We start from the raw sequence: 12,933 nt of genomic DNA on the forward strand, positions 1-12,933 counted from the left end.
TAACTTAATTGTAATGCACCATGCCAAAATTTTTATGTTATTAATGTCTTGCTATACACAACATAAAATTTTTACTTTGAGGTAAGCCAAGCTAGCCATGTAATTACTAAAAACCCCACCTAAATTGTCTAAGTGACCTTTTAATCTTCATCAAACTGTTTTAAAAGAACGCTTGCATTATCTGAATATTTATACTATATATATATTTATACTATTTTTACTATTTTTCATTTTGAAAACTAACATTTTCCAGCCCAGCATCCCAGAGACTTGAATCCACCAACAGTACGGTTTCTTTTTTTACCCTTTAAAAATTAGTGCTCACACTTTCAGTTTACAGACCACAGCTTGAAAAACCTCATTTTACTGAGTTAATTAAGTACTCATATTGCAAATGCTTTTCATCACTTTTTCCTTTCTATAATTATTCACAACCAACAACGAAAATGAAACTGAAACCATATTCACCAATCAAGAAAGCAGAAGAACAGCAGAAAAAAAAAAGTACTGCTTAAACAACAAGGCAGACGCAGACCTCCAAGAGTGGTGGGACTTTTGGTTATCAAATGAAACATTAACGCAACTTTTGCAAAAGACAGGGTCAAGGAAAACACCACCATGTCAGCCACACGTTAGGCTGCCTTTTAGATGTAGACGTACAGGATCTTACTATACATTCTACAGTTGTGAAAACATGATTGCAATGTAAGTGCTGCTCTTACAGATGGAAAGTAAACAGCAGCATCAAATCATCTCATTTGCGATGACTTTGCTGTGCAGAGAACCCGTCTGAATCAGCAGCAGAACTCTACCAAACAGCAACACAATTTCCCTTAAACATCAGCTCCTCATATATTCTCAAAACTTTGGGTCAGGGTGAGGAAGGTCAGCGAAGCTTGATGCAGAAAGAAAATGAAATGATCAGTAATAATCCGATGTAAACTCTTGGTTTTCCTAGACTTCTTGATCTACCTACAGACTACCTTATTCCTGAAGACTACCAGTTTTTTGTTTTAGGGATTTGGCACCACTGATGGGAACAAGGCAGTGAGCCAGGAAAGGCCAAAAGCACTAAACTAAGGAAAATAAATAAGACAGGAAAAGAGAGGAAAAACTGAGGCCTTTTCACCCTCTTCCTTCCCATCTTCAATGCCTTCTACTGCCCCAGGTCTCAGGAAACTCTCCATTCCAGAAACCAAGACTTACAGTCGGCGTACAAATACTGTATTTTTCAGTTAGTGCACATATGGTTGCAAAAACATCAGCCACTTTCTGTTTTTTTAAAAATGATGTTCCTTTATTAAAAAAATGTAAATAACGGTATGAAAGCAGGAACTGTTTATCACTGACAGTGTAAGCAATTTGTCTGGCTTGATTTTGCCTCCAATTTTTAGCTGGGTCTTGAACTTAATAAACATGTATCCAGATTCTGTCCCGTTGAGATCAAAAGGGCAACTGATATGCTGAAAGTGAAGCAAGATACCAGTATTTTTAAAGGATTAAGTACAGAAATAATATTCGGTCATTTTGCTTTGTTTTGGAACATCATTAGAAAGATGGAAGTTTAAAAAGGCTTCTGGTTTGGTTATTTATTTATTTATTTATTTTTTTAAGCGAACTGTAGTTACATCCTCTCCCCTGGAGCACTTGCAGATAACTGTCTCAAAGCATTACCTAAGTGCATATTTACCTGACTCTTCCGTATCTTAAAATAAAACACATTATTTTTATTATAGATTTCAGTTAAACTTCTACATTTACACCTCTTCACCGATCCTCACATTACTAGTGGCACTGCAAAGTGATAATGAATATGCAGTGATGTAAAACTGCAGCAATTAACAAACTGCTTGCTAACCATCATCATCTTTACAACAAGAATACTCATAGTTCCTATTTCTGGTTTTGTTGCCATGGCCCTATAGCATGCCTGGTAAACAAGGAATCTTATTACACAGTAATGAAGGTATCATGTCATTTTTTGTTTTGTAATGTTTACTAAGCATAAATTTTCCATGACAATGAGATACTTGATTCTTCTGGAACTCAACATGTTCATCAATTGCCCATCCAACAGCTTACATACAACTGCAACTTCTCTTCAAAAAAAGAAAGGTGAAACTCATTTTATTCGGGAACTAAGTGAGTGCAGTAAATACAAGCTAAGCCTCACTTCTGCTGTCCCTTCGCTCTGCCAGAAATGGTTTTGAGAAATCCCAGCCAGGTTGCACCTCAAATTTCTGAAAGTAACTGAACTTTATTTTCCACGAAGACTGAATATTCAACTTTGAAATAGATTCTTGCTTTTGTCTTTCTTATTCCCAGGTGCTGGCATGATGGCCAAACTAAAAAAGAAAAAAAGTTGGCCTCTCCAAACACTTTCCCCTGGAACAGACTGGAGTAGACGGGGAATGGCAACCACACTATCCTGGCCAACGACCGACTGATGTCTCTGCAGGCCTGTTCTGTATCTTTAGATGCCATGGGTTAATAAGGTCATATTTTTAATCTTGTTTAAAACTTTTGCTTAGACTGTGTAGGGTAGGCCAAACAAAGCATTAAAGTCTATTAATTGAGGATTATAAGAAAAATCTCAAATCCTGCTGTTTTCAATATTTAAATGGGCCAAAGCAAAGCTGCACATGGCTTTCAGGAAAACTAATAAAGTCTATTTTAGGTACTATAAATAAGATGACATTTTAATTCAAATAACATGAAATCAGAATGACACAAAGGTCAGGAAAATCAAATATTCCTTGAAAACAAACCTAATCAGTATTCAGTAAAGAACTTCTCCACCTGTGGCTGAGCTTCTCTATTAAAATGGCAAAATTTTAGTCAGACTTTATCAAATCTTATGCAATGAACACATTACCAAACAAATTATCAGAAAGCAAACTAATTTAATTTGAATGTTAATTTCTGGTTTACCTTCCAGGTAATATGAATAACCATCACTTGGAAAAAAATATTTAAAGTTTAAAAAGAACATTCCAGAGGACCATGCATTCAGCTTATCCTGTATAAACATCTCACAGGTAAAGTTAAAAAAAAAAAAAAAATAAAATCAGTGCTGAAATGAATGGTCAATACAAAATATGGTAAAGAATTAAATAAAAAAGAAAAGAAACCCCTTTATGCCATTAATCTAAATTCCTGAAAGCAAAAAAGCTTGAATTTCTTGGTCACTTGTGACAGGTTAAGAAGCCGTTGGCCTTATTGCAAAGTTCTGTTCAACAGGCAGAGTTCGGACAAGATTGAAGAGACAAACACAAAGAACTACCTAGTTTAAAATCAGAATGTAGCATATTACTACTTTTTTTCCAGAAAAAGATAGATTTTATGAACAGAAATGAAGTGATATGTTTCTTCAAACCCTACAAACCCACAATAAGATAGCTAGAAAAGAGTCTGAAACATGCAGAGTGCAAAACAGTAATAAAATTTTATTTTTTTCCTTTAGAAGGAAAGATAGCCATGGTAATATAGCACTATCATTTCAACACATACCAATTACCTGAGTTAGTGGGGAAACCCTCCCTGCATCTCCCCTAAATCCCCTGGTTATACAGGAAACTCCACACTTTAAATGTAGGAGTACTTTAGGAACCAGACATGAGATGTGTCATGAAGAACACTGTGAAGAGGTGAATTTAATGCTGTGGGATGCATCATCTGAATGAAAGTAAAAAGACTTTGATCAGATAATATGCAACAGAAAAAGGCTTTTAATGAGGGTAAATTATGATTGCCAATTAATCCCACTATGAACATGGCCTAAAAAAGGAACATACTCTGGAACATGAATACTTACAACGTGAATACAAAATATTGGAACACTCTTTGCATATTGCAGATATAAATGCTAGCTTTCATTTTTGAAAAATGTTGTTTTCTTTCTCAACTTGTCTTTTAACACATGATTTCCTATGTGCAGCCTTAGCATAATAAATAATGCCACATAATGGTTTGCAATTTAATAGTACATACGCATTATTTCACCACAAGTGAGCCTGTCTGGAATCCTGAAGGGATGTAACAGCATGGGCAGAGTACACCATGCGACACAAGGACACTTACTTAAAACGACTGGCTTTGTATTATATAATAATCCCCCAAAACCATGTTAGAATGTTCTTTGTTAATTATGTACCCAAATATTCTACTTCTCAGGATGCTGTTGCAAATAATAAAAAAGCAGAAAATTTCTCTTTAAACTTGTATTGCAAAATGTACGTACCTGGAGAGTATATATAGACCATTTTAATAGGGCATATTAAAATGCAATCACATAATGTTAATACAGAGCATTAGCCTTTGTCTTCTTTACAAGGTTGTAAACAGCCTGGCTTCCATCACCTTTAGTGATCAGTATAATGCATAAATTACCTTTATTTCTGAAGCACTGTCAAACTTTGCTCACTCTTGAACTTGCGGACATAACAACTCTACCTAGTGAAAAGCTTCCCTTGCCCGTGCAAGGCGCTGCCAGCTAAGTGAACCAATTTGCAAGTAGAGAATAAAAATCTTACAAAACAATTAATTTGCCTCTGGCTTTTTATAGGAGAAAAGGACATCGTTGTGTTTCAACATGGGTGCATCTCAGTTTGCTTTCAGGTATTACCAATGAACGGGAACGCACGGGGAGCAGCCACAGGCTGTCCCCTCTCCGCTCACCTTTGAAAGCCCATTGCAATTACACATTGAAAGCAAATGAAAAGTTAATACATCAATTTCATTTTAAAACACAGTTCAGGTCTTTGACAGGCAGTCATGCACTTCACAGGCACGTGAACTTTAAACATTGCTATCCATCTAAATATGGTGCCTTTGATGCAGTGAAACATGTTCATAGATTTCATAAACATTTCCTAAAATCTGCATAAAAATTTGTTCACTGCACCTTATGGAAGTTAACAAAAATGCAAACAGCACTACCTGCCAATCTGCCTCATAAAAACAGAGCAGTGTAGTCGAGACCTTCAAACACACAAGGTCACAAGCAAGGAAATTCAATTAACATTTTGCTACCAATCCACATTACAAAAATTCTGCAGTACTTTACGATTCAACAGTAAGATAAATTTGGTTTAGCAGCCTGAGTTATTTCTAACAGAACAACATGGCAATTATCTCAAAATATAACAGCTAGAATGGCAAACAGGGCAGAGGCCAAGTGAGAGGCACTTGAAAATGGGGGAAAATAGGTGCCTAAAGTAATAAGACCAAAGCTAAAATAATTCATCTTTGACCTATGACAAAGTACCAATTTTACAGACAAAACTGCTAAAACGAAATAGCAAAAACCACTGAATATCTTTCGCAAATCGAACTCTTCATTTATATCACACCACAGAGATACCTCAGTAATTCTGCCAACTTCAAAGAGATTTTCTATTGTGTACTGAATTTCAAGAACAAGAAGGATGAGCACATGTGGTACTGTGGGGTAGGAGCTACCATGCATCAGCTGCACAGCAATAACTTTGTACAGCTTTCAACAGGAAATATGATTTAGTTGGGCCCTCATTTGCAACAGAATTGAAAGAAAATTTCTAACCACATGAACACTCTGTTCTTGATAACTCTTGTCACCTTGTAAGAGGAAATAAAGTTACATATTGTCTGCTAGCTATGCCTTTGGTAACCTAAAGCGCTCTGTACAGTCAATGCCATGCTGGTAACACTGATCACGTATGTATCGAGCATCTCACTGAACGCAACAGACCCTTGCTGCTGCTGGATGCAGAAACATAGTTTCCCCTCCCTAATACTATGCTCTTCCTCTTACATCACACTTCCCCCCAACATCTACTTCACTTTGAAGATTCTTGGCTTTATTTCTCCAAGATTCTAGGTGACAACAAATTGTACCATCCAGCTACCAAAGCTGATTTACTGTTAGAAGAAATACTAGCAATAGAACAATAATAGCTATGAGGACAGACTATTCACTTTCTCTGTAAATGACACCTTGTTGAAAAAGAAAAACCCAACAGGTTGAATAATTTGGTCATGATATACTTTGATTTAAAGACACGGTTAAAAATTAATTATGTTGCGCAGATTTAATTGTGATCTAAATGATTTGGGAGAACTTAGTTCAATTATCCCCTGAAGTATAATCACTTTCACACACACACGTGATGCAATATATAGAATAGACAATACATGTGCAGCTTCCACTTGTTCCCTTTTAAATATTGGAAAAAGCACTGTAAACTGCTTTACCATTGCTTGTTTTAATACATTACAATATTTACCTGCATGAGTTACATGCACATCTTAATATGCAGCCATAAATAAATGAAGATATGGTAAGAAATATATGTGCAAAGAGATGCCTTCTATTTACAGAATGACAGAATCATTCTCTAAGTTAAAAGGTAAAAATACGAATTACTGAAGCACCGATAGAAAATACATCACAGTTGTCACAATAAAAGTTACTGTCAAGAAATAAACCGTAAAAAAGTGAAAGCAGAGATGACGTTCTTTTTGATCATTACTTACACTAGAGCGTTAGGGGCTAGGAGTGTGACTTGTTTCTTATCTTAGGGAACAGAACCATGATGAAATGACTATAAAACGCCAAAAAAGGCATCCCTAAATATACTAATGAATCCAACGTTTAGGTTTATTTTACCTGTGCTCACTGTGATATTGTAAAGCGTACGGGTAACTTTATCCTGCCTCCACAGCTATCTGATGCGAAGCCTGGCTGTGGGCAGGTCTGGCTCCTGACGAAGCTCAGGGAGCCTGGACGCACAGACCGGAGGGGCTCTGTCCCGGGCCATGGCACCCGGGGCCAACCATCACCCGAGGTGGATGTGGCACAGAGATGCTATTCTGGCTCTAAGCCACCTTGAGGCTCCCCTCTGGCTTTGCAAATTCCTACATAAAACCAGTTTAACTGGTTTACAGTCCCTTTATACCTGTAAGTGGCACAAAGAGACCATCACAGACCCAATATTAAGAAGCATAATTCTGCCTATGCTGCTCCATTTACCTCAGTTAATTAACAAGCAATGGTTTAGGTAAGGAGAGAAAATAAAAGTGTTCGCAAAGTGCTCTGTGATGTACGAGGCTGACAACTGTTAATTCATACCGTGCAATTAAACACCTTTGCAAATTGTGAACTTGGTCTCTAGTTCTTCAGGCATGCTTACAGAGGATTAACCATCCAGTTTCGTTTTCTTGCTCTAAGTACAGGTAATGAGGCATATTACAATAAAAGGTTCCCTCAAAAGTTTAGAATTCTCTCTGGATACTCGATACAACAATTAACAATGCAAGTCTTCAGAGTACATGTTGTGATTCTTTTCTGGTACGGAAGGATGCCTCTCAGAACCAGGAGGATTTGAATCAAACTTGCTGAATCATCTCGCCTTGTACAATTCACTATTTTGAGATAACCATTTCAAACTGCTGTCAGGAAGCACAAAGGCATTTTTAATTTATTTATGTATTTTAGCACTGTGAATGTGGTCATTACTAACACAGAAAAAAAAGGAAACATGCACTTTGGCCATCACTTTTTTGAAATATTTATGTCCCAACTGTGCAATAGCACTGAAATACAGCACACAACACCTCTCAGGACACACTTTCTGCTGTTTCAAGTTGTCTGCTTGTACAGACAGTGCTTGCTTTCAAAGCACTTCTGTCTAAACTTTGAAACATTGATTTGATGAGTGCCCTATGAGTTTCATTTACTCTGACACTGTTTTGTAAATATCTGTATTCTAGTAATTTCTTCAACCAGGATTGGATATGAAGCTTTCCAAAGAGGGCAATCGTGTCCCAGAGCTCTTCAGGGGTCCGTGTACGAGAATGAGAGGAATAGCTCCTATAATGGCTAATGACCTCACTGCTACTTAAAACTAAAAAAGTACACAGCTGGCTACATGCCAATATTAAATGGAAAGAAGCCCTAAAATAAAAGTGGCTGGAACGCTGGATGCCAAGTGAGTATACACACAGACCAGCCCAAGCAGGATGCAATGCGGTAGGGAAGACAGTAATGACACACGTGAAGATTTTGCTTTTGCTTCACTCAAAAAATAATTATCTAACATATTTCACCATTTTTTCCTGTTACTTTTTAAAAATTCAATTAAATTCTCAATGACCCAAACCTTAACATTTTCTAAATGCTGCAGGATTTAGTATTGATAACCCATAAGTGCAGAATGACAGTCTGAAGAGGAAAGCAGTTAAGGTAGTGAATGTATACTTTCAGCCCCCAAAAACCAAGGGGGACAATTTGGAAAGGAACACAGCAATTGTTTATTGAACTCTACAGCTGTCACTGAAAGCTGACCTTAGATTTCAGTGAGATATTAATGTTAAATGTTTTGTTCACCACACATTTCTTACAGCAGTGTCAGACTGCTTTCACTGAATCAGCTACTAATCTGGAATTTGTACCATTGACAAAGTCTGAATCAAGGAAGATTTCTACTGTTACCACCAAGGACGAAGAGCTGCCAGGTACCTGCAATTTTAGCTTTAAGCCTTAAAGAACTGCCTAAATCCTTACAAACTCAGCATTATCAGCAGAAACTACAACAACCCATACTGATCTTCACTGTTGGGAAGTTCAAGTTCACAGTCATTCTTAACAGTGTGCTGTCATATCTAAACGGTGATTTCCATTATACACTTTATTAAAATCTGGATTTCAACAGAAAGCCAGTTTTGTGACAAACATTATAGATGTCATGTTTCCATGTAAACAATTAGCACAACATTCGCACTGAAATCCCCAGGAAAAAAAAAATCTTGTGAAATTTGTCAAGTACTGTTAGATTTCAAGAGTTGTAGTTGTGTATTTATACTCCCAGACAGTGTATGAATTTATTATGACTGTGTATGTAAACTGCATTTTTAGAACAGAGAGTAACTAAATATTGGAAAGAGCAAATCTGAAAATCTGTCCCTTAAAGATCCAGGCTAGTGCAGAGAAAGGCAGGTGTAACACAGCCCATAACAAAGCAAGGTGCTGACAACTTTGGCTCTAATCCATCAAAGCACTTAAGCGCATGTTTAATTTTAAGCACATGAGTAATTCTATCAACTTTAATAGGGCTACTCATGGTTTAAGTACTGTGATGGATGGGGGCCAGAATGCGCAGAACCTTTAAGAATGCTGCATGGCCTATGTTATACGAAGAAAAAATGGCATTCTTCCACTGAACAATTAAGTTATAAAGGCTTTGGAAGCAAAATTTACCGTAAGTTCAACACTGTTCTGCTTATGTAAACACAGAGATGCAAGTTATTCCATGGTCTTTGAAGGTAAAATACGACACAAGTTCTTATGTGCAAGATATCCACATATCTTTAGTTTGCTCTTCTCTTTCTGTGACAGTTCTGTGTTACGGCCATATGTCACCTATGCCCATCACACTTTGCTTCGAAACAGGAGGATCATAGGTAAGCAGTCTTATGCAGAAAAGACCAAAAACTCAGCTACTAGTTACACTTCTTACATAAGATGCTACTAGATGTAGTTTGACAATGTTAGTACTACAGCCTTTCAATCGTAAGCTTGCCTGTACAGACACCACTGCAATACAGTTTCGACTCTATCTGGCTTAATAGTTCAGTAACTCTTCTGTAACATCAATCATTTTGGATATTCAAAGCTGTACACATGCCTCTTTTGTACATGTATAATGTGTGGCAAATTCAGATGTTTTCAAGTAAAAATATGATTTAAAATATTTATACAGTCAATGTTAAGGATGTTAAAAAACCCACAACACCTGCTCTGCAAATGCCTAGCTAGGACAGCCTCTGTAGATCAGAAGTGACTGACTTGATCTCTAAACCACTCACTAGAAAATTCTGGATCTTATTTTATCTGAATATGGCTCCAAAAATTGCTACCAAGTTTTAGAAAACAGTTTTCTAAAAAAGGAAGAGAATGGAACAATTTGAAAAATCCTTTACAGACGTTTTCCAGGAGGTCCAATCAGTCTCACTAAATAGTAACACACAAGAGTCATCTAGTTTTATCCCTGCACTCGTAAGTCGGAAAAGCTCTAGAAAAAAATTCAGTTATATAGCCATATTGTCGGAAACATACAGTGAATTTTAACAGCTTCTAATACAACATCAAGTAATATCTGCTCTGAAACAAACAATGGAGAAGAAGTCAAGTCAATTAAATGATCCCTGTACCCAGGGACCAACTCTCCCCCCCCCCCCCCCCCCATACCAAACGTAACATTAACAGTTGCTGTCTGCTTACTACTAAGTCCCCAGGCAATACAAACATGGAAGGGAAACGTATGGCTAACTGGGAAACAAATCTCTTCTGCCAAATGTTTCAAGAATTCCAAATGTTTTCCTCACTTTAGAGCGGAATAAAATTGCAGCCAATTATTATTTATCTTTCCTTCCCCATCATATCACATAAGCATACCATATGGTATAAAAACAAAGCAGCTAGGTAACCTGTTCTACTTTTCTTGCAGTGTAAGTTAGGGGGACTCAAAACTTCTTTTCAAGAGCAGGGAAAATGAAGGCCATGCAAGAACATTACTTGTAGGCCTGCCTTGATTCTAATGCTGTCTCAGACCTTTAAACTAAAATTTATTCCCTCCCCAATTGCTACCACTCAGAATTTGGTACAGTTTTTGCTCTGATTGTTCCTAATAGAACCTAAAATTAACACAGCTATTTCACTCCTCCATTTGTCAACAAGTATTATTGAGAACAAATGTGTGTTTAGGTTTGGGTTTTGCTATTACTTTGAGGGTTTTTTCCTTTCTTCTTGTTCTTTTTTTCTTATTTTTTTTAACTTGCTGGTGAACATGCAGTAAAGAGAACCCAAAAATACATAACTCTTGTGTGCGTTACGTTTTCTGAGATATCTTCAGCAAGGGAATTATATACTACTACTTATTAGATCGTATTTATAGAAAATGAAGTACACTACTAGGGGACTTTAAATTTCCCTTAGACTCAAAGTGTTCTCTTTTTGAAGTGTATTTATGTCACTGCAGAATCTCTGATTTTTACCAGAATTCTTAGCTTATTAAAACAGTGTGTCTAGCGTGGTATATTAACATATTTTGTAGTGCTACTACTGTTAACAGTTTTAATAATAATTCTGACAATTTCTAACTTAAAAAGCTTTTCAAGTTACCACAATACACGTTTTTTATGATTTATTTTTTTTTAATAACAAATGAGTTTGTCTTCCAGTACTTCTACTTCACTTGTGAACATCTATCGGAGCAGTACTGTGTGAGAGCACGAGCTTATTATCCTCACAGGGGAATGGAGGCAAAGTGACTATGTCTCCAAAAGGCAATTCAGAATAACTACGAGAGAAGTAAGCTTTTCTCCAAACTACATTCAGGACGTCAAAGCTCATATTAGGCTCCTATATAACAGAAGCCAAAAAGTAAACCAAAACAAAAACCCACCACACACCACACCTCCAGAGAAACTACATGGCATGACTCTGAGTGAATTCCTCAGCATCACACACAACTCTCAACTAAGGTTGTCTTTATTTCAGGTTAGTATGTCCAATGCTTTTACCACATTTTCCCATCTTTAAAATAAGAAATGTAGTTCATCTTGTGAACTTCACTGTGCCCTCACAGCTTCCAGTAACATGTGGATTAATCAGGGCTCTGTTATTCTAGATTTAACCACAGACACAGTTTGATTCTGTTCCAAACTGGAATTCAAAGCAGTTTCTTCTTTATTCAGGATAGTTTTAAAATATTTTTTCCAAAGTCCCAATCATTGTTAAACGATCTTCCCTTACATCTAGCACAAATGTCAGTGAGCAGGTAATCCTCAACAGAGCAAGCATACCAACATTCACTAGAAACAAAACACCTAGCTCAGTTACCCCTAAACACTGACGTTTATTCTTACAGCTCACATGAAGCTTCACAGATTAACACCCAACCTCATGTTTATAAAGGACAGGCTTGTTAATGCCACAGTCACACAACTTCTTGTTCATTTCTACATAGTAAGGAGCAACTATATCATAACATGAGGCAACAAGAATTGAATCAAGCAAAATTCAGTATGAGTTATTTCCATTAAAAGAGCATTTGTATCACAAAATCAAAACTCCCGCATACAGAGTTCCAAGTAACCTGACTGCATTGCTATTTATATAGCATCTCCCATATCACTAATGTTACTACTACATTTTTACTGAGATGAGACTGTGCCAAAGCTCGAGGTTGCACGAGACACGGACTGCATTGCTTACCATAGCTGGGAAGTGCTCAAACCAGCTACGACGATGCAATATGGCTGTGGGGACAAGACTCGCAACAGGGGGTCCAGGAGACAGCAGGGAAAGTCTTGCACAGTCTTACCACCATTGTAAAAGAAATTTCAGCAGCAAAAAGTTTGTTGGTCTAAACCAACACTTACTTTTTCTTAAGAAAGGTTCTCCCCACTTCACTGGGTGACATTCAGCCCTCTGCAGACAGTAACTGCAACACTAAAGCTGTTCTAAGACCTCCTGTAACCTCATTTCAGCGATGCTCTCCTCTACGAGGAGAGAAAACTTTACCCTCTAGATTAGCATGTTCCAATCCTAAAGCTCTGAGGTACAATAAAGTTGGCTCAGTTAGAGCAAAGGGTAATTCATATCAAGTTAAGGCTGCCCTCAACGTAAAAGGAAAAGGTATAGTTTGTATCTGTTAAGTGAACAAATTATTCATGTCTCCTACCCAACTCACGGGAAACTTAGTCTTAAACAAAGCAGTCAAGGAAACATGGACTCTCCTTGTACAAAAGTACATACTTATAGAAGTTTTAAAATCTGATTTCTGATATTTTAAAATCGCCTATTGTTACAAACACCACCTATGCCTCCTGAAACTGTAAAGCTACAGGAGGAAAAGTTTCCATTTCACCTTACTTGTGCAACTGCAAGCAGTT

The 12,933-nt window shown here is 37.0% G+C and overlaps 1 protein-coding gene across 3 annotated transcripts in view; it reads right to left on the reverse strand.

Moving 5' to 3' along the window:
* Positions 1 to 12,933, reverse strand: part of GNAS (GNAS complex locus) — a 158,251-nt gene that overhangs the window by 58,394 nt on the left and 86,924 nt on the right. The gene's annotated exons all lie outside the window — the stretch shown is intronic.

Source organism: Grus americana, chromosome 17 (assembly GCF_028858705.1).
Source record: "Grus americana isolate bGruAme1 chromosome 17, bGruAme1.mat, whole genome shotgun sequence".
In the NCBI taxonomy this organism is placed as follows: Eukaryota; Metazoa; Chordata; class Aves; order Gruiformes; family Gruidae; genus Grus; species Grus americana.